Source organism: Sorex fumeus, unplaced genomic scaffold (genome assembly GCF_029834395.1).
Source record: "Sorex fumeus unplaced genomic scaffold, SorFum_2.1 ptg000128l, whole genome shotgun sequence".
Taxonomy (NCBI): Eukaryota; Metazoa; Chordata; class Mammalia; order Eulipotyphla; family Soricidae; genus Sorex; species Sorex fumeus.
Window position 1 is genome coordinate 47,541,220 of NW_026606185.1, and position 27,237 is coordinate 47,568,456.

Sequence of the window (27,237 nt, forward strand, 5' to 3'; positions counted from 1 at the left end):
GGGATAGAGACAGACCCCAGCAATGAGAATAAAAACTGCACTCAAGCTTTAACCTGTTATGCCAGGACTGGCTGTTCACAAGTTGGGTGATGGGGGAAACCAGGGTCACCTGGATAGATAGAAAAGCAGGGCCTATTTTGCCAGACAGAGGGCTTGAGCTCAGCTCAGCATCTAGAGCTACCTACCATCCAATGTTTTAAGCTGACTGGAGATGAGAGTTGGGTGAGTGACCTCATAATTTTGTCTTAGAGCAGTGGAGTTGGGCCACAGGCATGGAGGCTGCTGTGGGGTGAGTGCAACTGCTAGGACTTCATCGGAATCAGGACGGAGACTTGGCCTGCCCCTTCTCCAGAGGGCACCCCGGGTTGTCAGCTGGGAGACTGGTGTACCCATAAATTTTAGCAGCCTGGTTTGCATCTCTTCCAAGATTTGGTGGTGAATCTGTAAAGCTGACTGAGTAAATCTGGGTCACTGGCTGTGTTTGCAAGGTGGTGACTGTGGGATGTGGGTAGTACTTGTTTCTTAACTTTTGTTTTTGAAACCCTGGTCTCAGTTCCACAAGGTGTGTAGCAGTCAAACAGAACCAGATAACTTATTTTTTTTAATTTTTTATTAATAAAGATTCTGTGATCTACAATACTGTTGATACTGGTTTCTCATGCACATAATTCCAAAACCACTTCCATCCAGGATTGGACATCTCTAGATCCATGGAGAGATGGTCTCTTCTATTCAAATGCTTGAGCCATTCTTGTTTCCTTGATTGTGTTTGTTTGTTTGTTTGTTTTTGCAGTAGAACTAAAATGAGTCACTTAGGATCTGGAACTGTGGTATTTGCACTGTCTGCATTGTAGTTCTAGGAGGTGGGGATGACCACCAGCCTCTCTCTGTGGGACCATTCCCTATCATTTACCATAGAACCGTACCATTTTTCTCATGTCAGCAGTCTATTCACTTAGCAAATTGATTAACTGTGCATTAAGTTTATGAAGTTTAAACACAAAAGGTGCTGGATTTAAGACTTGAGAGCCTAAAGCTATTTAATGCATGGTGCAGCATTCCTTAGAGTGATCTTAGGTTTTCCTTGAAGGGTTTGATCCTCATGAAAGTCTGCTAGATACCAGCATAAACAAAACTGCATGATTATTTAGAGCATGCAGTTGCAGAGTGTTTAATCTTAATCTTATGATGGGTGAAGCAACTCCTTCCACCAATGAAAAACTTTTCCAGTTCAGCTACTGCATTCTTTTTTTTTCCCAACGCACTCAATAAAGCAAAGAATATGAACATTCTGTAGAAGATGATTTGGGAAATACTAATCTAGCTTAATCCTATAAAATTAAAAATGGCAGAATCAATGCTCAGAGGGTGAAGTGTACTGGCTGTGATCAAGTAGAAGTGGCCAATTCAATTCAGGTCTCCTGATGCCAAGTTGGAGCTTCTTCCTTTCTCCTTCTCTTGAGGAATGATTCCTCTGAAAAATCTCCTAATACCCTCAGTAGAGTGGGTGTTTGTATTCAGCCAGTGGTAATTCATGTCGTGTGTGTGTGTGTGTGTGTGTGTGTGTGAACACACTTAAGTCCCTCAGGACATCAAGAGCCCTTTCACACAAGACACGGGAAATGCACTGAAGCAGGTGCCGGCAAGAGCAGACAAGCGGCCTCAGTGGGGTTCGAAGGTCCCTTGTTTGCAGTCCGCATTAACCTTGGGCTGTTGCAAAGGCCAGAGCTTGGCTCGCATTTGAGATCTGAAGCTCTGACATTCAAGAAGCTCCAAAGCAAATGAACCTGAGTGAGTAAATAATTAAACCACAAAGAGAAAGCTAGTATTGGAGAGGAAAAATGTTAGCGATCTGGTGTAAACGTCAAAGCGGGACTCTCAGGAAGCAGTCTGGCCTTTCCCAGTGTCCTGGCCTTGTCTGGACAGCAGAACATGTCCAAAGGAACGTGCCAGCTTGTGTTTGTGGCCTGAGAATCCTGAGACAGCTACTGAGCTGCATTAAAGTTCAGCAGCGAGGATTAGTCTAGTAGGGATATGGTTTTGCAGAGTCTCACATTCCAGTCTCCAGCTCCGTCTCCAGGAGTTGGGCGGTGTGTGAGTGACTTTCTTCTTGGGGCTCCATCTCATGTCTATTACATCTATCACAGGTGCAAGCCAGACAGGACATCAAAGAAGTGCCACACGGATTAAAGGAGTGACTTTGTATAAGTTGTAGAAATAGCACCTGTCACAGAGGAGTTTCTCAAAAGAGTATTTCAGCATAGATTTATTGGCATTTTGGTGTCAAGATGATCTGGCTTCTGAGGATAAATAAACATGGAATAGGCCCAACCTACAACCTCAGCCAAGGAATTTAAGAATTCCTCAAGTCCCATCTCTGTAGCTCTGAGACCATAGCACTTTTAATCATGATCCATCAGTTTCCTTACCTGTAGAATGGGGAGTATGTTTCTATTCAGGTTTACTGTAAGAATGAACAGAGCTGGTATAGAAGAATTGGCATTTCTAACCTGTAAATAAATCATCATTATCTCTGGGGTTTCTTCTATCTCAAACCCTGAAATCATTCCTGTTAACCTTCTCTCAGGAGTCAACCCCTGAGGCATTGAAAGGCTTCTTATAATCATCAGAGGAACTATTCTAAAATTGTCCCCTCCAGGATGTGCTAGAAAGAAAGGTAAATGTTGCCTATTTATTTTTTCCTGATCCCAGTAGGAAAAAAATAGAAATATATTTTAGACATGTTCTGGTCTATTTTGGACAGAAGAGAAAAATGAAATTGAGGAAGTGTATATGTGGAATAGACATTATGAGAGAAAGGAATAAAAGGGGCAAGGAAGGTCAGGACGGCAGATTAAGCCTGATCTCAGTTTGGTTATAAACCCTGGCTAATGTTCAGTCAGGAATGAGCACCAGCCAAAGAAGTGGGCTTTGGCTGGCAAATGTCCCGAATCATTGCAGAAGGAGAACCCGCGATGGGGAAATGCTACATGATAGATGAATTGGATTGTGAATAAAATGCTGCCTTCCAGGCACTAGCCTTTGAATTACCCTGATATGTTGATTTAATTCAGATCCTCTGATGTTTCCCTACACATTGACTCTTGAGCCTTAATTGTCTTCTGATTTATTAGTTGATCACTGAGTAGTCTCTGTCTCCCTGGTAGAAGTTGAAACCTCACTTCCAGCACAATTCCATCAGGTGTCGGGCAGATGTCACAGAGGCCAGGCAGCCCATCTCGGGCCTTGCAGAGAAGAAGGGCTGGCAAAGGGGCAGAATCCTGTCAGCTCCAGCAGGAATGGTTTCAAATACCAAACTGTTCAGGGATCTGCCCTACCTTTCAGTGCTGCCCCGATTCTGTGATCAGGGATGAAATACACAGCGTCCTGAACCTTCCATAATCCTCAAACAGAGCTAGGCCACCGCAGCCTGCATGCCAACACTGGTTTGGGAAGAAATAGCTCCATTATTCCTTGGCTGGCAGAGGAAACTGACAGTCACAATTGATGACATAAAACACTGAGACAGGCTCATATTTTATGAGTGTCAATACAAACCTCACCCTCTGAGGCCTCGATTTCAAGAGGCATCACATCATCTTTATTGCAAGCCAGCTTCTTTCTGTTACTGTGGTCGGGAGGGGACATGATACAAACCAGAGCTAGGCTTTGGGATAAGGTGTCTGCCTCTGCAGGAACTTACATCTTACATCTTGTAGTCATAAGAATCCTGAAGCCCAGCCCTCCCCTGCAAAAACAAAACATAGCAAGCATTAGGAATCCCAAGAGTCTTAATACCCACCAGTCATTACACTCCTGGGAGCACCTTTCGGTCCTGGTATCTCCTCTGACTTTTGTTTGTTTGATAGTTTGTTTTTATGTTTGGGGGCCACACCCAGTAGTACTCAGAGCTTACTCCACTCTATAGAGAGAGGCTGTGAAATAAGAAAGCAAACATGGTCTAGGGTCAAGAAAACTTGATACAATGTAATATTCTTTATTTTTTACTACTTTCTGAGATGGCCAGATGTTTGATGTTTGGATAATGGATGGTGTCACAGCAAGATGAATGGATGATAGTTACATGAATGGATGGATAGATCAATAGATAAATGATAGATCTGTAGATAGATGACAGATAGATATTTCCTGGCAAGAAGGAAGTATGGGACTATCTTGCTTTTCTCATTCCTGCTTTTATTTAGTAGATTTACATATACTCTATAGTTCCATCATGGTACTAAATTCTTATTTTTAATACTTCTATAACTACTAATTTGTAGTTGGGAGCCCTCAGATTTCACCCTCCAGGCAAATACTGATCCAGAGCCACAGTGTGCTGGCACCATCTGAGCATGTGCATAGAACCTGGGCCAAGAGATGGAACGTTTTGTTCTTAACGAGACGATAATGTCTCTTGGGTCCAGACAGTAAGCAAGGCAGTAAGTCTTTAATGTAATCTCAGATATTGACAAATACTGAAGAGACAGGAAAGCAGTTAAGAGGCTGCAGAGTGAGTGAGTGTATTTTCATCCAAATGTCAGGACACGTATTTTGTAAATTGATTGTTGAAATAAGACTCAGAAAACAGTAGTTTTACACAGTAAACTGCTTTCAGGGCTCTGTATTTTTCAATTACAACTTGCATCTCATTATAAACTGTGATTTAGTAAGTCTAAATTGAGGAAATTTTTACTATAATAAGTACTAAAGAAGCCAATTTCATAGATCATAGAATCTCAAAGTTTGAAGGGAGGTCATACAACCCCAAATCGATTTTCTGATTCACAAAGACCTTCTGTCACATTTCTGCCTTTAAAGTAAAAAAAAAAAGTGTCTAGGAACTCATTACTGTATAAGACAACTCAGTCCATTTCTGAAAAAAACTAATCTGCACTGCCTTCTTACCTCTTACCTCTGACAAGCAGGAACATAGAGGGGAATCTTCAAAGGTGGTCTCTTCTACTCAAGTTTACTCTCTTTGAATGGATGCATAGACACTTCCAGCAGAAAGACAGTGTTCCAAACTTGCTGCCAGTCTCAGAGGCAGGCTTCCCATCTCTAGAGTACGGTTGTGTTTATGTGTAGGATGTGTATGTATGGCAGTGGAGAGCCTTCAAAGCATGGGTTTGGTCCAAGGAAGCAGCAAGGACCAGAGAAATGAAATCAAGAAACACCCATTTCCTAGCCTGGTGTGGCTACAACCTCTCTGGGGCTTTGGCTTCTGCAGCTGTAAAATGAGAGGATCATTAGAGCAGTACTTCTCAAAGTAGCATCCCTAGAGCAATAGCGTCAGTCTCCCTTGAGAACTTGTTGAAAAAGTCAATTCTCAGTCTTCATCCTGGGCTTACTGAATTCCACCTCAGGACTGGAACCCAGCTACCTATGCTCTCTTTCATAAACTCTTCAGTTTTTGCCAGTTTCCTGGGTGACCCAAAGCCTTTCCATTGCAGTTCTAACATGCAATGATTTTTCTAATACGCAGTGAGAACTGCAGCCAGCCCACTTACCTTCACCTTGCCCTAACCTCCAGCCTTCCTGTGGCTTCACTGTTTCCCCTTGGAGGGAGAGGCCATGCTGCAAAGCAAGTCAGCTGCAAAAGGTGACTAACTCCCAGGACACGCGCCGCCATTCAGAAATCTATATCCGGTCTTACACAGAATCAATGCTTACAGTCACCTTGTATCTAAGCAAATTGAATAAAGCTGGGAGCCCAAGAAAACCTGCTTATTTATCTCATGACAAGGGGAACAACTTTCCGTTCTGCAGAACTTGACACCTTTGTCAATAAAATCTGCAGATTGCACAATATAGAGTTGTTTTAGAATACATCTTTCTGACAATAACAGGACTTTCCAAGAGAAGAGCATCTATTGGTTTTTATGGCAGCGATATCTTGGCCTTGGCTGCCTTGTCCATGTTTATGTTTCACATCTGAACTATCCTGTGAATTTGCAGTAGTACCAGCAAGAGTGAGGAAAGATACTTAAAGCCATGCCCCCTTTCCACAGCTATTCTCTTTCATAGGATGAAATGAGGCAACCAGTTTTTTTTTAAAGAAGCACTTGGTTTTAATAGCTTATTAGCCTGCAATAAGGTCGAACTTGTGTTTCGTTTCTAATTAGCAATAAAAACAACAGGGTATTACGTTTGCAGTTGCTGCATGTAGTGTCTTTCCCAGACTTTCTAATCACGCTGTTGGAAAGTGCCATTCACATCGGAAATGTGCATTTATATTCAGAGCAGGCTTATTGTCGGATGCATTTAAAAAAAAAAGCTCCTCATAAAGCGGAAGTTTGTGGAAGGTGGGGTGGAGTTGAAAGTAGTAAAAGCCCTTCAATTGTTTGATTGTGTGAATTGAAGTTCCTGGTAGAGTGAATCTCCATTTGTGGTTTCACAGCTTCCGAATAAATGACACTTCCAATAACAATTCTCCCACACAGGTGTAAAATCTACAAATTGGGTGAGGCAAGGAAAATGGGAGCATCATTGAAATGCATAAAAGCAAAAAGCCTGGGAAGCAAGCATATGGTAGGGAGCGGCCAGGGGAGGCTGGGGACCCAGACTGGAAGATCCATGTAACTTGGCTTTCTAGAACACTCGCCTCAGGGGGCAGGAGCACAAGCTCTATCCTCCCACATCTAATTTGGATGATTCTGTGATTATTATATCATTTAGGGTATTCCCTGCCTGGGGTGTTATTTTATTATTATTCATGGCTCTGGTTTGCCAGGCTTTTTTTTTTCCTCAACTCTTTTGAATTTTCCATAAGTTGTTGAAAAGCATATTAAATGAACACCATGTGGGTTTTTTCACTGTATCCATACCACTAAAATACCAAACATGGCAAGCAAGAAGATAAACTACTATCCCTCGTTATAGATACTGAAAGCTCCATGTTTTATGTATTTCTGCCAAAGCTGAATATTTGGCTTTTCCTCTGATTTAATTCCAACACCCAGTAAGTCATACAGTTCTCTGCTGGTTCATGAAAGTTACTTTTAAAACCATTTTTAACCTCTGCTTTTTTTAGGGGGTCGAGGTGTGGGCTCCCTCCCAAGAAGTGGTCAGGAATCCTTTGTACCCCGCCAGCAGTTCTCAGCCAACCAAACCATTTCCAAGCCTACATTGCTGAAAGCCTTCAGGGCCATACCCACTGCAAGGGAAACCACAGGGGTGTCCTCAGCAATGCTTGGAACACCTGTGATACTAGGAATTAAACCCAGGTTCTATGGTTGTCATGTACCATAACCACTACATTATCTGTTGGCCCTTAAATTCAATTTTTTAGGGTGTAGCTGCCCCCATAGAGATGCTAGGTGGTGCTCAAGGTATCATGTGGTGCTGGGGACCAACATGGATTCTCAATACATAAGGCAGTTGCCCTGGCTCTGAGCTATCTCCTCACCCTTGATTCCTACCTTGAACGGAACCATGAGTGATTCAATAAAAGAAATAAATACAAAAAAGGAACCATGACTTGTTGAGGGACACCCCAAGCTTTAGTCCTCACTAAAGTATTTAAGGGTTCAGTCATAGTTCTCTCTGCATACCCAGACTTTGGTCTGAGGTCACCTTGCATTACGTATCTTATTTTATAGACTATGGATTGGTTGAGCTCAAGGCAAGGACTTGCCTAAAATCAGCCAGGACTCTAGTTGTAGTTAACAATATGCAAGTTGTCCCAACCCCTGAGATTTGTAGGGAACTGGTTGGATAAAAGCTAAGGCTACTGAGCTCAAAGCCCAGTATGGAACACTGGAAAGTAAGAGGACTGATGGAGAATTTTGTATAATTGTGAAACCAAATGTTAAATGGAGATTAGGAGACAAGGTAAGAGATTATTTAAAAATTTGTAAGAGTTGACTGTTATTGTAGATGTGTTTGTGCATGCTTTTATTTATTTACTGACAGCGCTAAGACTAGACACTTCGATGACCCCTCTACTTGAAATAGGAAGAGAGGTGTAAGGTAGCTTAATGAGGTTGTAGAAATCACAGGAAGCAGAAACTAGATTGTTCCCAAACCAGCTGATTTCAGATCCCTCACCTGGGCCGGAGCCATAGTATAGCAGGTGGGGTGTTTTCCTTGCATGCAGATGATTCAGGTTCAATCCCCATTATCCCATATGGTTCCCCAAGCACTGCCAGGAGTACTTCCTGAGTGCAGAGCCAGGAGGAACCCCTAAACATTGCCAGGAATGACCCAAAGCCAAAAAAAATTTTAAAAAATCAGAACCCTCACTCTTCATCCTACTCATCAGAGCTGGTCTCACACCTAATTTAATCTTTTACTTTATCCCAGCATCCCTTGTTTCTTTTTCTGAGTACTCCATAAAGAACCATCAGCCCCTGACAATGTATTATTCCAGACTGGCTGGCAAGTATAAGCTAGCAGCCTAGTGAAATGCACTCTGTTTTTCAAGATCTCTGGTGGACAGTGCTGGCATGAAATTTCAGGAAGAACCAGCACAGCAAACCCTTATCTGCAATCTGCCTTTGCACAGTGCCCACCTTTTCCAAGTTTAAGAATGAGACAAATGATTATTGTACCAAATAGCATGTCCTCCAAAAGATGCAGGACAACAGGCCCTATCTGGAGTAGCTACAGAGATTGAGATTATGATTATGCTTCATGAGGGTGTGGTGTCAATTAAGTGAGGTCATTCATATAAAATACTTGGCTCTCCTAGTGCTTGTATCATAGTGGGTCTGAGTTGACTGTTTCATTACTAATTATTATCATTATCATGCCAATGTGCCCTGCAGCACTCTTCAAGTTTCCTTAAGGAGTTCAATGGTGCTTAATTTTCAAAGACTCAGTTGCTGTGAGAGAAGCAGTAGGTGTTATTGTTTCCTTTTGCAAATAACTTTTCACTTCTTTAGTCTTACATTGTTCAGAATCTGCTTCGAGAGTCGGGTATTCCTACATCTGTTTTGTCTGTGGCGCCGACAACCCCACATATAATGATCTGACAGTGATAATAATAATTCTGCTTAATGCACTTATTAATGTTCACTTTTAAGCTGTGGAATCAATCAAGGAGTTCAGCCCTATCTTCTTTGCACAAACCTCACACAAGGCCAGTTACTTGTTTGAACATTCGTTTTCTTTTCCTCTATGGTCTTAATTTAAATCTGCAGTGTAACTGGTCTGTTTTTCCAGTGTCTGGGTGCCAGTCTATCCATTTAACAGTAATCACTCTTTAATCCACCATGTAGTATCTGCAGGGTTACTTTTAATCAGCTTTTAGGGCTGTGGATTCTCCACTGTTCATTTTTCAGTGTTCAACCTTTAACCAACTCCATTGTAATAAATACCATGATTTCCTCACAGATTTACAATGATAGCAAGAGAGGATTCTACAGGGGAAGCTCATATTAGATGCCCGGTTTTAAAAACAATATTTGGAGCTGAGTATACAATAGTCCATTAGAGTCTTGTTGCCAGAGGAAAAGAACAGCCAATTACTAGAGTTTTAAAGCTAGGAACAAAAATGTTCATCATGCCACAGAGTAACCAAGGAGCAATGTTGGAAGTGGTGTTGCTTCTTCTACTGCATATAACCAAATAGCGATAACCCTGTGACCATGTCCTTGTCCCTCTGTGACCTAATCTCAGAGCAACATTCATAGATTTAATATATGTAAAGATCTGGGCCATAGCAATAGTACAGTGGGTAGGGTTTGATCTTGCACGTAGGGGACCTGGGTTTGATCCCCTGCATCCCATATGGTCCCCTGCGCGTGGCCAGGAGTAATTCTGAGTGCAGAGCCAGGAGTAACCCCTGAGTATCCACAGGTGTGATCAAAAAGGGGAAAAAAAGCAGAAAAAGATCCTTACACGAACACCCCTCAGAATTACTTTGTTGACCACACTCCAATCTCTGTGCCTGTGTGATATTTGATGTAGGCAGGCATGAAGCGGCAATAAAAACATTCAGACTCTGGAAGCCCTTGCACCCAAATTCTCCAAGAAGATCTCTGCCTGCCCAGCATTAGCTCTACAACGCAGACTCTGGTACAGCTGCCTCTGTTCAAAATGTTTTGAAACTCTCTTGGAGATCCTTTCAAAGCTCTGCCACATTTTTTTGAATATCTGAAATATCTGTGCCTTTGGAAGGAAGATGTGATTTATGGAAACAGCTGAATCACTTGGAGCTAAGTCTGGTGGGGAGGTCAAAATGGGTAATGTGAGTTTAGAATTACCCATTTTAGAGAGGAGTGCTGTCAGGATTTTCTCAGCAGAGACTGGTTCAGTTCTCTCAGTGATGATCACAGTTTTCTCTCCTTTAACTGGCAGTAGTGGAATACACGCAGTTTAGGCAAACTATAGTTGGTCACCCTGTACATGTCAGGTTGCATTGACTGTTGCATTTTAGCCAAGTAACATGTGCCCACATCTATGAATATGGATGTATATGTGTTGGTTCTATGTAAATAGGCATATCCAGAGAAACAAACAGACAACAGATAGATATGGCTATATATACCATTTCTCAAGGATATTTTTCACTCTCTTTTCCCAGACAGACTTTCCAGAATCTTCTTATGAATGTGAATCTTCCATTGTTGATATTCCTCTAAGCTAAGCCATTCTTAACTGTTTTTTTAAGGTCCCTTACTTATTTTAGAATCTGCTGAAAATTATAGGCCTTTATGTAGAGAAAAATAAGAATGCCTATGGAGGCTCATGATTTGGAAAGAAGAAAACATGGTTGCCACAGAAATTAGAGCAGTGGCTTCAAATGGCACAACATAGGATATATTAATAGAAAAAAGGTACCTTTACTTTTCAAAAACAGCTATAATGTATGCATTGTATAGTGCCTTTAGTTAGGGAACTGAATTTCAGTTTACCTGAATAAGACTAAGAAAAACATGATGATGAAAAGGAATTAGTAAGTTTCTCTGTATTAATATTTGAAATTAAAATTGAGTAAACAAGATACCTCTTAATTCTTCTTAGACAAAATGAGTAAGTGTTGAATAAAGTGCAAAAGACTTCTTTTTAAATGCATTTCAAGGTTGTGGGAAAAGAAGTTATGTTACCTTACTTACCTAAAAGAGGTAGTTATCAATTTGATAGCATTTCTGGGCATACAGGCAATACAGTTTATTAATTCCATACAGGCAAGAGAAGACAAGTATAGCATCCATGCATGTGAGAAACTTGATTGAAAAATTCTCACAAAAGACTAGACTTTATTAGGTAAAATCATCAGTAGAAAAGTAAACTAGAATATAATCCACTCCACAAAAAAAAAGGAGTATTTCCAGCCTCCTCTGTGTTTGAGGAACTTGTCATTTTGAGAAGTCATAATCCCCAGATAATGATCACATAAATGAGGGCCAAGGACCACATCAAAATTTTTGTTCAAAATGGTACAGGTTGGGGGAACTCCTAGACGCCTAGAAGATTTAAGTGCACATTACTTCTTGGAAAAAAAATGCATTTAAGAACTGTAATTCACTTGAGGAATTTTCATAGATAAAATGCCAAAGACAGGAATCATGATAAAATATTGTAATTGAAAAATGTCCAAAAGAAAGAAGCTTTTGGATAAGAACCAGGTAAAATGACAAATTAGGATTAGACTCACAGTCTGCAGAAATGTCAATCATCCTCATATATAAACCAAATGAGCTTAATGTGTTTGAACATATAAAGGAGAGAATAAAAAGAAGTATAATTGACTATGAAACATGATAAAGTAGGTTTGGAAACTGTAGCACTGTCGTCCAGTTGTTCATCAATTTGCTCGAGCAGGCACCAGTAATGTCTCCATTGTGAGACTTGTTGTTGCTATTTTTGGCATATAGAATTCACCACAGGGAGCTTGCCAGGCTCTTCCATGCAGGCGGGATACTCTCGGTAGCTTGCCAGGCTCTCCAAGAGGTGCAAAGGAATTGAACCTGGGTTGGCCACGTGCAAGGCAAATGCCCTACCCACTGTGCTATTGCTCCAACCCAGGTTTGGAAACTACACAAATAAATTCTAAAATTAAAATAATTTAAGGTAGAAATGTGGTGATGAATGAGATAGAAAACGAGTCATAGCTAAAGACAGAATCACTGAGCCTGATGGCAAGTCAAAAGAAATTGTACTGAAGACTGGAGAGATGATACACCAGGTAGGGCACTTGTCTTGATGCAACCCACCCTGATTCAATCCCTGGCACTCTACATGGTCCCCCAAGTCCTGCCAGGAGTGATTCCTGAGTGCAGTGTCCAGGACTAACCTCTCAGCATCAGGAGGTGTGGTCCCCAAACAAGAAAAATTAATTATATTTAACTGTCACTGTCCTCCTGTTGTTCACCGATTTGCTTGAGCAGGCCCAGTAACATTGTGAGACTTGTTACTGTGTTTGGCATATCGAATACATCACGGGGAGCTTGCCAGGCTTTGCCTTGTGAGCGAAATATTCTTGATAGCTTGCCTGACTCTCCAAGAGGGGCAGAGGAATCGAACTTGGGTCAGCCATGTTGGCTGCGTGCAAGGCGAATGCCCCACCCACTGTGCTATCGCTCCAGCCCAATTATATTTAACATAAGAAGAAAGTAAATAAAGATGAAAGACAAAAGTTGAAAAAGAATTAAGAATAAAGAGAAAACTTTTGAAGATTCAAAAAAAAGGTAGTAGAAGGAATAGGGAGAAAAATTGGGTTTTTCAAACTTTCAGGGTTGATTTAAGGAATGAATATCCAGAACCAAAATATAAAACACATTCAACACAATGTGTGTGTTCAAAAGATACTATAATTCCCAAGGCTGGAGTGATAGTATAGCAGGTAAGGCTCTTGCCTGGTATACAGCTGACCCATGTTCGATCCCCGGCATTCCATATGGTCCTCCAAGCATTGCCACAAGTAGTTCCTGAGTACAGAGCCAGGAGTAACCCCTGACATTGCTGGGTGTGCCCCTCTCCAACACATAAAATTCTTAACTTGAAATATACATACTGTAATCAAACAGCAACTGGGGAGAAAAAAAAATTCAAAAGAACATTAGTTCCAAACTGACTAAGCAATAATAGCCAAAAAATATTGGAGTTAGATGAAAACTTAATTTTAAATTCAAATAAGAATAAATTAACAAACTAGAAAAAATGTTCATAACAGTTGTCTATCAAAAAATCTAATAAACTGAGGATATTTACTACTAATAAGAGTTTCCTTAGAGAGATTTTAAAAGTATATACTTGAAAAAGAAAGGCTATTTTCTGGGTAGAAGTCTGAAGTAAAATGACACAGTAAATAAAGAATGGAAAACTTGTGGATAAATATACAAACATTAGCTACAAAAAACAGTAAAAGTATCTAATTTTCAGCATCAAGAAAAAATAGAAGCAAACACTGATTAAGTCTAGCACAAGTGGTTAGTAATACAACTAAAATACTAAGTTTACTTTGTCATTATGAAGAAAGCTACTGATATTAACTTTCAATGTTAATTAACTCTCAAAGCTACCAATTCTCTTACATAAACATCAATTTAGAATGTCTGGAGTTGCCTACTGAACTACCAAAGTTAAAGTCAATAACTTACAAACTAGGGGAAAGAAGTAAGAAAGAAAAATAAAGGAAGATAGACAAGAAATTGAAAATTGTATAACATAAAGCACAAAATAATCTACATATGTCAGTAATCATAACAAACAAAATCTTTAAAAGTATTTAGATCTCCAAATTAATATATAGTCCAGAAATATTCTTGTCATAAGCCATAAGACACCTGTATTTTAATACATAAAATAAATGACTGAAAATAATAAAGGTAAAAAGGAAATATACTAAATAATAATAGATAGTTACTAAGACACTGGGCTGGGGTCATACCACAGCGGGTAAGGCGTTTACCTTGCAGGACCCCAACCCAGGTTTGATTTCTCTGCCCCTCTTGGAGAGCCCAGCAAGCTACCAAGAGTATTTCGCCTGCACGAAAAAGCCTGGCAAGCTACCCATGACGTATTTGATATGCCAAAAACAGTAACAAGTCTCACAATTTGTTGTGAGACGTTACTGGTGCCCGCTGGAGCAAATTGATGAACAACAGGAGGACAGGGCTACAGTGCTATTAAGAAACTAATATCAATGTCAACGGTCTTTAATGATGTTTGCACTTAAGAAAAGGTTTTGGTGGTCAAGATGACTACAATACAATCTTGGTAGAATGTTCAACCAAAACAAAAATATATAAAAATTGCAACTCATATGTAAATCACATTGCTAAAACTATATAAAATGAAGATGTAAAAGTTGGGTTTAACAAGCTTGGTCACAGATTAGAGCATTTCAGGTAAGTTGATCTTTCTCAATAATGGATAAAGCTAATAAAACCAGATTAAGACTATAGAAGATTGGAGAATAACTTCTGAGTCTTATTATAATAAACAAGTATAAATATCATGGTCAGCTAATAGAGATTCAAAACACAGCAACAATAAAGAAATGACATGCTAAACCATAAAATGTGTTCAGTTAATTTCAGGGAATCTGTGTCACGGAAATCATCTCTAAAAAATGGTAATTAGATTAAACTAACAGAAGATGACTTAAAAACACAAATCACTGAAAATTTATAAACTATGCTTCTAGTGAACACAGAGTCAAGAATTAAAATTGGTGAAAATACTGCATCTCCAAGCTTATGATATGCAGATAGGTGTGTTCTCTAATAGAAATATATAAATTTAAAAGGGGGCTGGAGCCATAGCACAGCTGTAGGGCGTTCGCCTTAAAAGTGGCCAACATGGCCGACCCGAGTTCGATTCCTCCGCCCCTCTCGGAGAGCCCGGCAAGCTACCGAGAGTATTCCATATGCCAGACACAGTAACAACAAAGTCTCCAATGGAGACGTTACTGGGCCTGCTCGAGCAAATCGACGATCAACGGGAGGGCCTTTACCTTTACCTTTACCTTAAAATTAGAAAGATTGAAAGAACACAAGTAGAAAGGCTTTTTCAGTTTAAGAAACTGTAAATTTAAGGCCAGAGATATTTTTAAATACTGGGATCAGAGCACTTGCTTTGCATGTGTCTGAACCTGGTTTGTTCCCTGGCACCACTGACTTCTTGGGCATTGTCAGGTCTACCTTTGAAGCACCTTGAGAAGTGCCTGGGTGACTCCAGTGGTACCCAGAATCACTATGCCTGAACATCACATCTCCTGGCACTAGTATTGATCCAACAATCCTGCAGTGCTCTTTCTGAGCATTGCTTGGGAACAGCTCCTCAAGGAAAACAAGAACTCCTTTCAAATATAAATTTTGGGACCACAGCGACAGTACAGTGAGCAACGCACTTGCCTTACAAGTGGCCAACCCAGGTTTAATCCCTAGTGCAGCATATGGTCCCTCAAACCCAGCCCAGAATGATCCCACATCACAGAGCCAGAAGTAAACCCAGAACTCTGTCAAGGGTGTTCCAAAAACAAAAAGTAAAGAAAGAAAAAAAAATACAAACTTGTATTGAGTAAAGAAGAGGAGAGGACTCTCCCACCAAAATCACTATCAGGCTGATACAAAATGGGGAAAGAATACATTGAAATATCAATTAAATACACAATTGTACCAATAAACATAGATATAAAAATCCCAAATAAATATCTTGCCTGATCTAGTAGTATATTTAAAAGGATACATTCTGACCAAGTTTGATATAATGCAGGAATACAATTTTGATATGACATTAGAAAATAGATTAATGTAATTCCCCAAATAACGAACAAAGGAGAAAGGCCAGATTTATCTCAATCGATGAAGAAGTCATTGAATAAAAGTCAACATTCATTTGTGATAAAAAGCTCTCCGCACACTAAGAATAGAATGAAACTTCTTTGTCCTGATAAAGGATATCAAGCAAAAACTCTAAGGCAGACATCATACCTTACATTGAAACATTAAAATTGTTTAATTTTAATATCAGGATCAAAGGAAGCATGGCTACTGTTATTGTTTCTATTCAAAGTTGCCTTTGAAGGTCACAGCCAGCTGGATAAAGAAAGTCAAAGAAAAAGAAGGTTTGGAAAGGAAGAAGTAAAAGTGTAATCATTTGCTTAAGACATGATTGCACTGAAATCTTAAAAGACATATGAACATGTTATCAAAATTAATAAAAATATGAGACTGAAATCTAAAATTACATATAGAATTTTTGTTATATATATATATATGTCGCTGGAATATGCAATGCAGATAATATTAGAAAATGTTACTAGAAATCCAAAATTATATATATATTTCACTTTTTTAGTGAGACTTATTAGTATACGTTAAAAAAGAAAATCGAGGGGACCATGGAGAGCATATATAGCAGATAGGGTGCTTGATTTGCATGCAGCTGACCCAATTTCAATCCCCAGTGATCCATATGGTCTCCTGAAGCCCCCAGGAGTGAGCCCTGAATGCAGAGCCAGGAGTAAGCCCTAAGCACTACTGGTTGTGTTTCAAAACCCAAACAAAATAAATTGAAATTGAGAAGATCTGTATTGATGGAGAGAATGGCTCATCTTAAAGATGTAGGTTTCAACTTTCTCAAAATTTGTCTATAGATTTGATAGAATTCCAACCAAAATTTTTTAAAAAGCAGATTTTCAGTACTTGGAATGATATCTAAAATTCATGGAAAGCCTGTGTCAGAAACTACTCCTAAAGAAAAAAAAGCAATATACTGTTTTTGTCAGATATTAAAATACAAAAAACCTAAGTTTGTTTTGGACCTAATCCAAACCAGATGGATTGCAGATGAAACAAAATTTTTAGGAAACAATTTATAACTTCAAGCTGAAAAATATTTCTTAAGACAAAAAGTGCGAGCAAACCTTAAGAATTAATATGTCAAAAATATTTACCAAAAGAAATTATGAAATATGGTGATTGATTAAAAACTGGAAAAATATTTCTGTTTTATATAACCAATAAGAGAGAAAGTTCCAAATATGAAAAGAATTATTTATAGAGTTATTTATGAATATTAACACTATTATAAACATAAAACCTGAAATACAATATTTTTTAAAAAATTAAAGGAAATATGCATAAATTATACTAAGCCAACCCTGCCCCCTATCCCATGCTTTCTAGATATATCCTGTAGATTCAAATCTAACTGATTAAACATACTTTGTAGTAGGAGGAACATTCACCAGTGATTGACCATAATGAAGTAAACATTCACCAGTGATTGACCATCATTCTTTTCAGATAAATAAAGTGTACCCAACAAAACATTTTGAAATTAGAAATCCATATGCACCATGGATGTTTAATATCTTTCCTTTATGTATGTTTTTAAATACGACACGAAATATGTCAAGGAAAACTAAGAGTTGTTAAATGAACTAGAAAATAAATATTTAATAAATACTCTGTTTAAGGAAAGCAAAGGAATGAGATAATAAGAGAATGATGGATCTCATTTTCCTAACTCTGAAAGAGCCTTGAATAGGCCACTTTTTAAAAATCTCAGGGCTAGGACGAAGGAGACGTTACTGGGGCCTGCTTGAGGCAATCGACGAAAAGGAAAGCAAAAATATGTGAATAAATAGTAAAGGGCTTCTTAGACTAGAGCGTAAAGAGTAGAAAACTTTTTTTTTTCTTAAGCCTGAGTTTAAGAAAAGAAAAACATGAAAAGGTGTTTCACATAAGTGGACACAAGGAAACCAGAAACCTGTGGTAATCAGGAAATTATAGTGAAATCCATCAGACTGGCAGCAATTAAGAGCCGATACTCTCAAGGGTTGGAGAAATTGTAAGGCAGTGAGAATTCTCTATATGCTGCTCATGGGGGTATCAGTTGACAAGAAAACAATTGGACATTACAATAATCCTTGAACAACACAGGTTTCAACTGTGTAGCTCTGCTTATAGGCAGATGTTTTTCAATATGCATTTGACCTTGAGCAGTTAGTATACTGTAACTGCATATTCTCTTTCTTCTGATTTCCTTAATAACATTCTTTTCTCTAGTTTACTTCATTATACAAATAGAGTTTGTAATGCACTTAGTTTTCAAAATGTGTTAATTGATTATGCTACAATAAAGCTCATCAGTGGTAGGCTATTAGAAGAATCAAAGTTATACACTGATTTTCATTTGCATGGGGCTTGGCTTTTCAAATTCCTCACATTGTTTAGGGGTCAGCTATATAGTAAAATTAGACATGTGAGATTTCGCTATCTTGCTACTCAGAATTTCAAATTCTAGATTTCTAATCTCAAGAAACTCCTGCACACAAACAATGCACATACAATAAATACTAGTGTGCCCTCCAGAACTTTGTGGGGGGGGGGGAATGATACTTTTTATTTCTGGTTTTTTAGTAATAACTAAACACTGCAGATTGACTTTAGGTTGACCTTTCGGACTAGCTACTTTCAGACTAGCCACTAAGGGCTGGAGCAATAGCACAGCTATAGGGTGTTTGCCTTGCGCACGGCTGGCCCAGCTGAGCCAGGTTCTATTCCACTGCCCCTCTCGGAGAGCCTGGCAAGCCACCGAGAGTATCTCATTGGACAGCAAAGCCTGGCAAGCTACCCATGATGTATTCAATATGCCAAACACAGTAACAAGTCTCACAATGGAGACGTTACTGGGCTCACTCGAGCAAATCAGTGAGCAATGGTAGGACATTGCTACAGTGCTACTAAACACTAAACATAACTTAGATGTCCATTGACAGGAGAATGCTGGATATTCTTACAAAGCAATATTAATGACCAAAAAAAGAAAAGAATGAACTATCACTACTACACATGTCAACCTGGGTGAATCTCAAATAGGATGCTGACCAAGAAACACTAGTTTGAAAGCATAAAAATATCTACATATTGACAAGTGAGTCATATATATATATATATATATATATATATATATATATATAGCCAGTATATAAGAAACACATGTATGATAATACTGTAAGAAGAGGAGGTATAATAGGGCTCTTGATGTATTTTTTGTACATTACACAGAAAGACAGCCAAGAAGGTGATTGGATCAAAAATATAGTTCTTTACAAATGCTCTGAATCTTTTACCTTCATATGAGGCTTGTACCTTTTCAACTTAACTCAAATATATTATGTAAGAGTAGCACACATAGTGTGTTAGAGGTATTGGAAGTATTCCATGTCTTCCACTGGATGGTTGTACATATCCCTAGTATTTATATTTTATAAGTGAACATATGAAGACATACAGATTTAATGAATATATACATGCATAGTTATGCAATCTTCATAGATTATATAATATGTAGTTAAATTTACATGTATAGATAGGATATATATGTGCTGTATATGTTATATGTATGTGATTTGTCTTACTAAAAATCTGCATAAAAGATGTAGCACTATATTCTCTTAACATGGTTATTTTATCCATTAAAAAGGAGAAAATAATGAATTTCTTATAACCAATCACTATTTCTCTTGGGGGAATAGTATAGTATGATATATATTTATATTTTTATCACATCTAGAATGCTGTTAGATGCTTTGAACTCATCTTTATCAGGAAGATGAAATGGTTGAACTGACTCTTAAGAATCCTTCTCATTTATTGACTACTTCTGTTCTCCAAAGGACTGTGCCACGTCACCCCATTGAAGCATCCAAGCTCTGCTGTGATGGGCAGAGAACAGTCCAGGGGAGCATTTCCACTTCATCTGATAGAGAACCTCAAGTCCCCTAGTGTGAAATGACTCTGCGAGAGTGCAGGAGGACAGTTCTTCTGACTTCTCCTTTTTTCCTTCCACATGAAATTGGGTTAAGGCAGAAGCAAAAAGAGAGAGGTGGGCAAAAGATAAAGAGAAGGCCTAGTTGAAGAAAAGGAGATGGAAGAACAAGGCCCAGTAGTGGTAGAAACACCCACACAGTTGCCATAAGAATGCCAAGCGAGGCAGGTCTCAGGCCAGGGGCATATTCCAGTGAATATCCTTGGAAGGATATATCTCACTCAAGGAGAGTGGGTTAGAGTGATGGATGTGATCGTTTGCCTAAAGAAAGTGATATCATCAGGAATGAGCACCAGTTGAAATGGTTTAGGACTTGCCAAAGTTTTCAGTCTCTCCATTTCATGGCAGCCCTCACCAGGCAAACAGCATGTGTCCCTCTGGTACAGCCCCTCCAGCTCCTCAGATTAGGCATCCTAGTTCTCTGTATGTCTCCCTATTTCACCAGAGCTCCAAGATCGACTTAAGTTTATCCCGAAGCTTGCCACCTGAGAACCCCACTCTCCAGCCAGCCCACACACCTTCCACTGTTGGACCACACCAAGGCTCTTTTTAGCCTCTTTGCCAGTTGGCTTTTCACTTTAATCCCCAAGCAGTGCAGCCCACTGCTACTAGGATAGTGAGTATTTCTGTGTAACATTTTTGTACAGTTCCAGCCATGCTCTGGCAAGATACAGCTGAAGACAAGAAAAAAAGGTCTCCTCTTGAGACGGTCACTATATAGTGGTACAATTCTTGGAACCTAAAGGTTAAGTTCTTAAACAATTTGATCTCCATCGCCTCAACGTAAATTGGACATGGATACCATATCTTTAATGCTAATTAAGCATTACATTACTTAGTCTTCCAGGCCTCATGTAAATAACAATTAGCAATAATTTAGCAGTTGTACATGCTGGCATCTTCTAAGCCATACCATTGTATACCATTCCAAATTCCTTTGCATTAATTAGGATCATAATCCATTCAGTACTAATTAGGAAGGAAATAAGTATAATAATAAATGAAACAAAATTAGTGATTTGTATCTGGTCGGTAGTTCCTTCCCTCCGCAGTTCATCAAATAGTCTTAATGCGTAGGAACTTCTTGTAATTGAAACTAATTATGAGGTTTCCCCTGCTACTCTGAGCCTCATGTTCAAATCCCACGAAGCTCATTAAATAAGTAACAAAACTGGAATCTTTAACACATATTGTAACTTGGATCATGTTAATTAGCACCACACGCAAAAGGCAGCGAGAGGCCATTTAGCAGCCCCTGCTCTAGTTAAAGGGTAGGGAGATTGGGATCATTACAATTCTGCTGGGCTTGTAAGAAGCCAGGCCAGTGGTGGCTAGGCACTTTGGTGAGAAAGGCCCTTTGGCATTTCAAAGAAGGCACTTGGAACCTTGAGGCTGAAGCTACACTTAAGGACATTTCATACATTTCCAGCTGTGCATGAAATCTATAAGCAAATGACATGGCAAGCCACTTATAGAGGGGAACTTTGGATACCCCAGACACTTGCCCCACACCTGACCCTCTCTATGCTACTCTCTCCCACAGTGTCACACCAGTTTTCAAGTTATCCCTTCTATAGTCCTAACTTTCCCCCATTGTGTCTCTATAGATGAAGCCCCAAGTTCATGATCAATTCAGCTCTCAGTAGAGAGCATAATTCAGGTGACTTGAGTATGTGCTGTATGTGACCCAGAGTCCTTTGCTGGTGTCTTCAAAGTTGAGTGGGGAGCATGAAGGACCTCAGTGAAGTCACTTGCCCTGCACAGACTGAAACTGTATACACATAAACCCATGCGTCTGTTTCTAGTCAAACATATGCACCGTTCAGGAGACATATTGACTGTGTTCACAGCTTCCACGCGGAGCTAAACGACTGCCGTTCCTGTTCCATATACAGCTAGATCTGTACATAGCTCTCTAGGTCTTGACTGGAAGATGCTTGGAAACAAATGCAGCTTCAAATGTGCCTCTTGCTCTCCTCATGGTGCCAGGGAACAATGTACTGTCATACCCCAGAGGACTAGGCTGGGAAAGTCAGTACAGAGAGGTAAATCCACAGGGAGGTTGGTTTATGGTGTACACACCTACAGCCCTAGAACTCCATAAACAATATGATTTATTGCTGTTTTTATGAGAAGGTGTTCTGCAGCCACCCTAACAGAAAACACTTGTGACACAACCACTCTGGCTTGTCAAGCTTGATAGGATCAAAGACCTGACAAGTGATTGCCAGGCAAGCAGCTGAATTGAAGCTAATGATGTCTTAAGCTCTTCATGTGAATTTTGTGTATTTTTGAGTGGAATCTTCTGGTTCTTACATAATAAACAATGATCCTGAACATCCTTCTAGCCCCAACGGAGGCCTGACTATTAAGGAAAGCACAACTTCCCCTCCAGACCTCTGATTATTGATATGTGACCTATATATGCCTGATTCCATGTTGTTTGACAATGCCCTGATGGGAATGTCTTCTCTCCTTAACTGACTCTCATTTTAGAGCAACAATCCCTATATGACATCTATTCCTTCTGGCATAGGACATTGGCTGGCTCACACTGAGAACATAAAGTTTCCAGTAATTCTGATGAATTAAGCACATACGAGTACATTCAAGATTCAGCATAAAAATGACATTTCTAAAGTACAATAATGCAACATAAGTCAATCCATGTGAATCAGCCTATAATATTTCAGTACTGTAAATATTGTATGTATGAGGGCATTCAGATGAGTGAGACCAAAGCCTCAACATTCCTTACTAAATGGCATCAGAAAAGAATTCAGAGGCTGTGTGCATTGTGTGTACCTGTCACCGGAATCATTTTATCAGCTATTCCTGGATTGTTGAACTCGGGCTTCATAGACACAATGGAATATAAAGTTAGACCTAGCTTATAAGGCCTTATGGAAGCTCCTCCTACTGATAATCCATACAGTGAAGGAGAAAATAGTAATCATTTGTTTGCATAGCTAACTTAGCTGGCTGGGTCATCCACTTCATACTGGCTTGTTCAGTTTGTTGCATCATCCCACTTTCTGCTTCATACACAAATATTTTTGAGGCCATAATTCTCCATCTCCATCATGAACCACTGAATAGATGACAATGAAACAAATGAATAATAGCGATACCCTGCCTCTTGTAGCATAGTCTAGAGATTTTCTAATAAAAGCTCATGACTGATCTTAACACAAGCCAAAATAGCCAAAAATGGTTAACCAAGAGTGAAAAATGAAAGGCACAGAAAACTGAATAGTCTTTATTTATTTTTTAATGAGATTACAGTTGCCAGGATTATTTGGTTCCTAGTCCTATGCTACATTAAATGGCAGTGACCTGTTTTCATGCCTGCCTTTCCTGCTCACACTGGATTCTACCTGCTTTCCTGTGAAGAAAGCCAACAATAGATCTCAGATTGTGTTCAAATAAGGGTGATCCAATGTGATCCCTCCTGGGTTGCTGAGCCAAATCTCTCCCTAGAAGATAAAAAAAAAGTATTCTAGTCTTGGCTATTAAATAACAGTGCAGACATCTGGACTTGGAAAGACAAGAAAACATTTGGATGAGTAGAATCATTAGGCAAGAGGCACAGAGACAAGGAAAAACAAGGAACAGGGATAAGTGCCAGGCCCAAGATAGAACAGGAGCTTCAGTCAGTGCCCTGGATAATAGGCTTCTAACTCTTCTAGAGGCTCCTGACTGCTAACATGTTGGGCTCAACGTAAAGGTATAGGAGAACTGAACACTAGAAAGTGAACACATCACATTTTATCCACCTAAATGTAGTGCTAAATATAGAGACAATGAGGGAAACAAAGATAAAGCCAGTAGGTACTGAAGTAACTCACCAAGATGAATGTCCCAGTCCTGCCACTTTGAGTAGGATAATTCCGTAATGTGTGTTCATTCATGTATACATGCATGTACTTATTCATTTTTTATTTGTTGAACACCTTTTGTGAATCCACCAATATGTTAAATTTAGTGCTGTGTTTACGTAGCTGCAAAGGATAGTAGTATAGTCTCAAGACTAGCATAAATTGGGAATTGAATTTCACTTCCTCCACTTGATACACAAGACATTTCAGGTAACTTGCATAGCCACTCAAAACCTCGGTTTCTTTGTGTATGAAATGAGTGCACTATTCATTCCTGTTTCGTTGGGTATTGTAAGGATTGGTTTTAATGATACCTGGAAAACTCAGAGTTGTACAGTACATGTTACTTTGCTTCTATTGTTCCTTTTTCTTTTGTCAATATTCTACCTCAGTTGGAAAGAGTAAGGAGTCACAAATGAGAACTTTTTTAACCATGAGAGCTGACCACACCAGATGGACTGCTCAAAGAGATCAATGTCTCTTCTGTTCACCTCCTCCATCAGTTTAGGTGGTGGTAAAAGAATTCATCTTTGAGGACGAAATGAGGACAGATACACAGACTTTTCCACCCAGTCACTCTTGAACCTGTCATTTTCCCAGGAAACTGCAGCATAACTGAAATATCTCAGATGTAACCCACTACTTCTTGTTTTATGAATGCGTTTTGATTTGAGCCTTGCCAAATCTCTGCAATAATGACATTACTTTTCTCCTTTCGCAGTTAGGGAAACTGAGACTACTCAGAGCCTTCCCCAGATGGCACCACTAGAAAAGGTTAGAAAAAATCATCAGTCCCCCAAATACAGGATCTCTCACTGCACTCCAGTTACTCTTGATGAATTCAGCCCAAGAATCCTCAGGAAATTTGTCAAAAATGACATTGGGGTGGGAATTTGTCCCCACAGAGTTAGTGGGAGTTAGTGCTTCTCCTTGAATCTCTTTACATGATGCATTATCTAAAGCCCCCTTCCCTCCTAGAGGGGGAAAAATACTTGCTGGGACTGGAGAAATTGTATAGTGGGTTGGGTAATTGTCTTGCATGCCGACCTAGGTTAGGTTTCTGGCATCCCACATGTTCCCCTGAGCAGAGCCAAGAGTAAGTCCTGAGCATGGTCTGGTATGCCCACCCTCCCACCATCCCCCCTCCACACACACACACAAAGCTGCTTAAAAATACCTGAGATCCAAAAGGTTTAAAAAGCTCCTGCAGAAAATCTCTACTTCCGCCTTCCGACATTGGTCTCCTTTTGGAAATACAAAGCCACTCCATCAACTATCTGCTCTGATGAAAGGCAGGCTTGCAGGAAGCATTCCAGAAATTCATGGTTGAATACCATCTTCACCATCTTTCATTTCTGGGATTCGACAAGGAGGGTGAGCAAGGTAAATCTCTCTCTCTCTCTTTCTCTCTCTCTCTCTCTCTCTCTCTCTCTCTCTCTCTCTCTCTCTCCCCCTCCCTCCCTCCCTCCTTCCCCTCCCCACACCACCTCTTTCTCTCTGCTCACCCTCCCTCCCTTCCTCCTTTCTTTTTTTTTCCCTTTGGTCAAGAGGAACAGATTACATTCTTGAATCCTTTGCCATGTTATAAACAAGGCTAAGCACACAGCATTCCTTCTTAGGCACATGGCTCTGTTTTTAAAACACAGGTCTGGTCCCCCTGGAATTTAATGTTTGTCTCAATACTGTTCTTCCTATTCATTTGGGATCTATTATAATTCGATGCTATTAATGGTGGCCAAGAATGGAACAGTTCTTTCATTCATCATCTCTTTCCCTTCATCTCTCCCTCCACACCCTCTATCCTTTATAATTACATCTGTAATCCTATAAACATTTCCAAGGACAGTGCCAAACTTTAAGTGCTGCCTGTTATTCTCTTGTGTGGGTGGTTTCGCCCTCATACCTGTGCCTCCAGTTTTAGCTGGCAGCCTGTTAGTCCTCATCCAAAGTGCTTGGTCCTCAGCATCAGCCTTATTTGAGGATCAATTATTGGGTTTATTTCCATGACTTGGAAAGGTGTTTGTTCTTTTTAGGTCCCTTTAATGGGGTCAGTTGAAAATGTGATCCTGGAGGGATGGTGGAAACTTGGCTGAAGTGCCAAGATGCTCTCGCCACAAATTCTTACTACTTTTTTTGGCATTTGGTTGTTAAATATTGGGGTCATTGGAAACAGGAGATTGGTATTTATGAGAGGTTAGGATACAATCATTGAAAATTGGCTATTTATAAAATATACAGGTATTTTCTAAGCCAAAGGAATAGGCTCATGTTTCCAGAGGGTACCTCACATTCAACAAAGTTGCCAACTCTGTTTCTGGAATATTTCTGAAAGTGCTCCTTGAGTTTTAGGTGCATTTTCTTTTAAAACCTTTCCACAGGGAAAAATCTTCCCTGTGGATTTCTGTATACCATACTCGGTATATTTTTCATTTCCCACTTTCTGATTCCTAAAGGAATGAAAAATAAAAATGAAAAATTGAGAATGACAGTGTTGATCAGCTCCCTCTCGTTCTAATGCTAGCAGACTACCTATTGAGCAGAATGGATGGAACGACAGTGCTGATATTGGGGTGCATGATGGGCTTTCTCCAATGACTGCTTTCCATGAATATTCTGAGTCCCACCATGCTCAGTGGGCTGTTTTCACAGGTAGACCACCTGCCTGTCTTCCCAGTCAAACTTTCCCCCAGTGAGTCCAACAATAATACATCTCTTTTATATTAAAGATCCAAGAATCTCATGAAAAATCATCAGTACATGAAAATACCAGAACAACACACAGTCATCTGAGAACCACTTTCCTTGAGTTATTAGAGGAGATTATGTTACTCAGAGACCCAAATGTCTGCTCACACTTGGAGTCTAACATGGTGACCCTCTTTGAAAATTCAGAAGGGCTGGGAAGGAAAGATAGTACAGGGTCAAGGCACTTTCCTTGCACACAGCACACACTTGGATCCGTGGCATCACCTATGATTGCCTAAGTATGTGTAGGAGTAGCCCATGACCCAGGAGTAGCCCTGAATGCTTTGAAAGTTTCTCAGAGTTGTGCACTCTTATTTGGAAGTGTCATTGTCAATAAGACTGTTTTTCTTCTAGAGCTGTGGATCTCCATCTGAAGCATTTATGTCCATGAAGACACATTTGACACTGTCTAGCAACCTTTTTCTATTTCTATTATATTTTCTGCACATGCAGGATGGTATGATTTAAGTAAAGGTGAGAGGTGTCACTAAGCATCTTACATGCCACTGGATTGCCCTTCCTCACCATGCACACAAAATATTCATCCCATATGTCAGTAGTGCTGAACTGGACAAACCCATGCAATAAAAAATCAAGGCAGCCAATGATTTAAGTGAGAATGTAGCCCCAGCAAAATACCAACACTCTTTTCTGATTTGAGCAAAGATATAAAATTCTGAGCTGAGGGTCTCTTCAACGAAGAGCCTAGAAATGGGAATGCACCCAAACCACCTCATGCCCTTGGCATCCTCATTTGATCTTTCCTCCACCATGTTTGGGTGAACAGTGCCCTTGGTTGAACTCGGGCACTGGACTGGGCAGAAGACCAGCAACACTTCGTCCATCCATGATTTCATCATCTTCTTTCTGTTGTGTAACTGCC

At 39.7% G+C, this 27,237-nt stretch overlaps 1 protein-coding gene and 1 long non-coding RNA gene across 2 annotated transcripts in view; one reads left to right on the forward strand and one right to left on the reverse strand.

The window, feature by feature from the left end:
• SETBP1 (SET binding protein 1) overlaps positions 1-27,237 on the forward strand; it is a 361,699-nt gene that overhangs the window by 277,086 nt on the left and 57,376 nt on the right. The window lies entirely within an intron of this gene.
• LOC130045332 (uncharacterized) lies at positions 23,024-24,974 on the reverse strand. The gene is made up of 3 exons (XR_008795536.1): positions 24,787-24,974; positions 23,580-23,732; positions 23,024-23,207 (listed from the first exon to the last, which is right to left on the reverse strand). It is a non-coding gene; the product is annotated as an uncharacterized LOC130045332 (long non-coding RNA).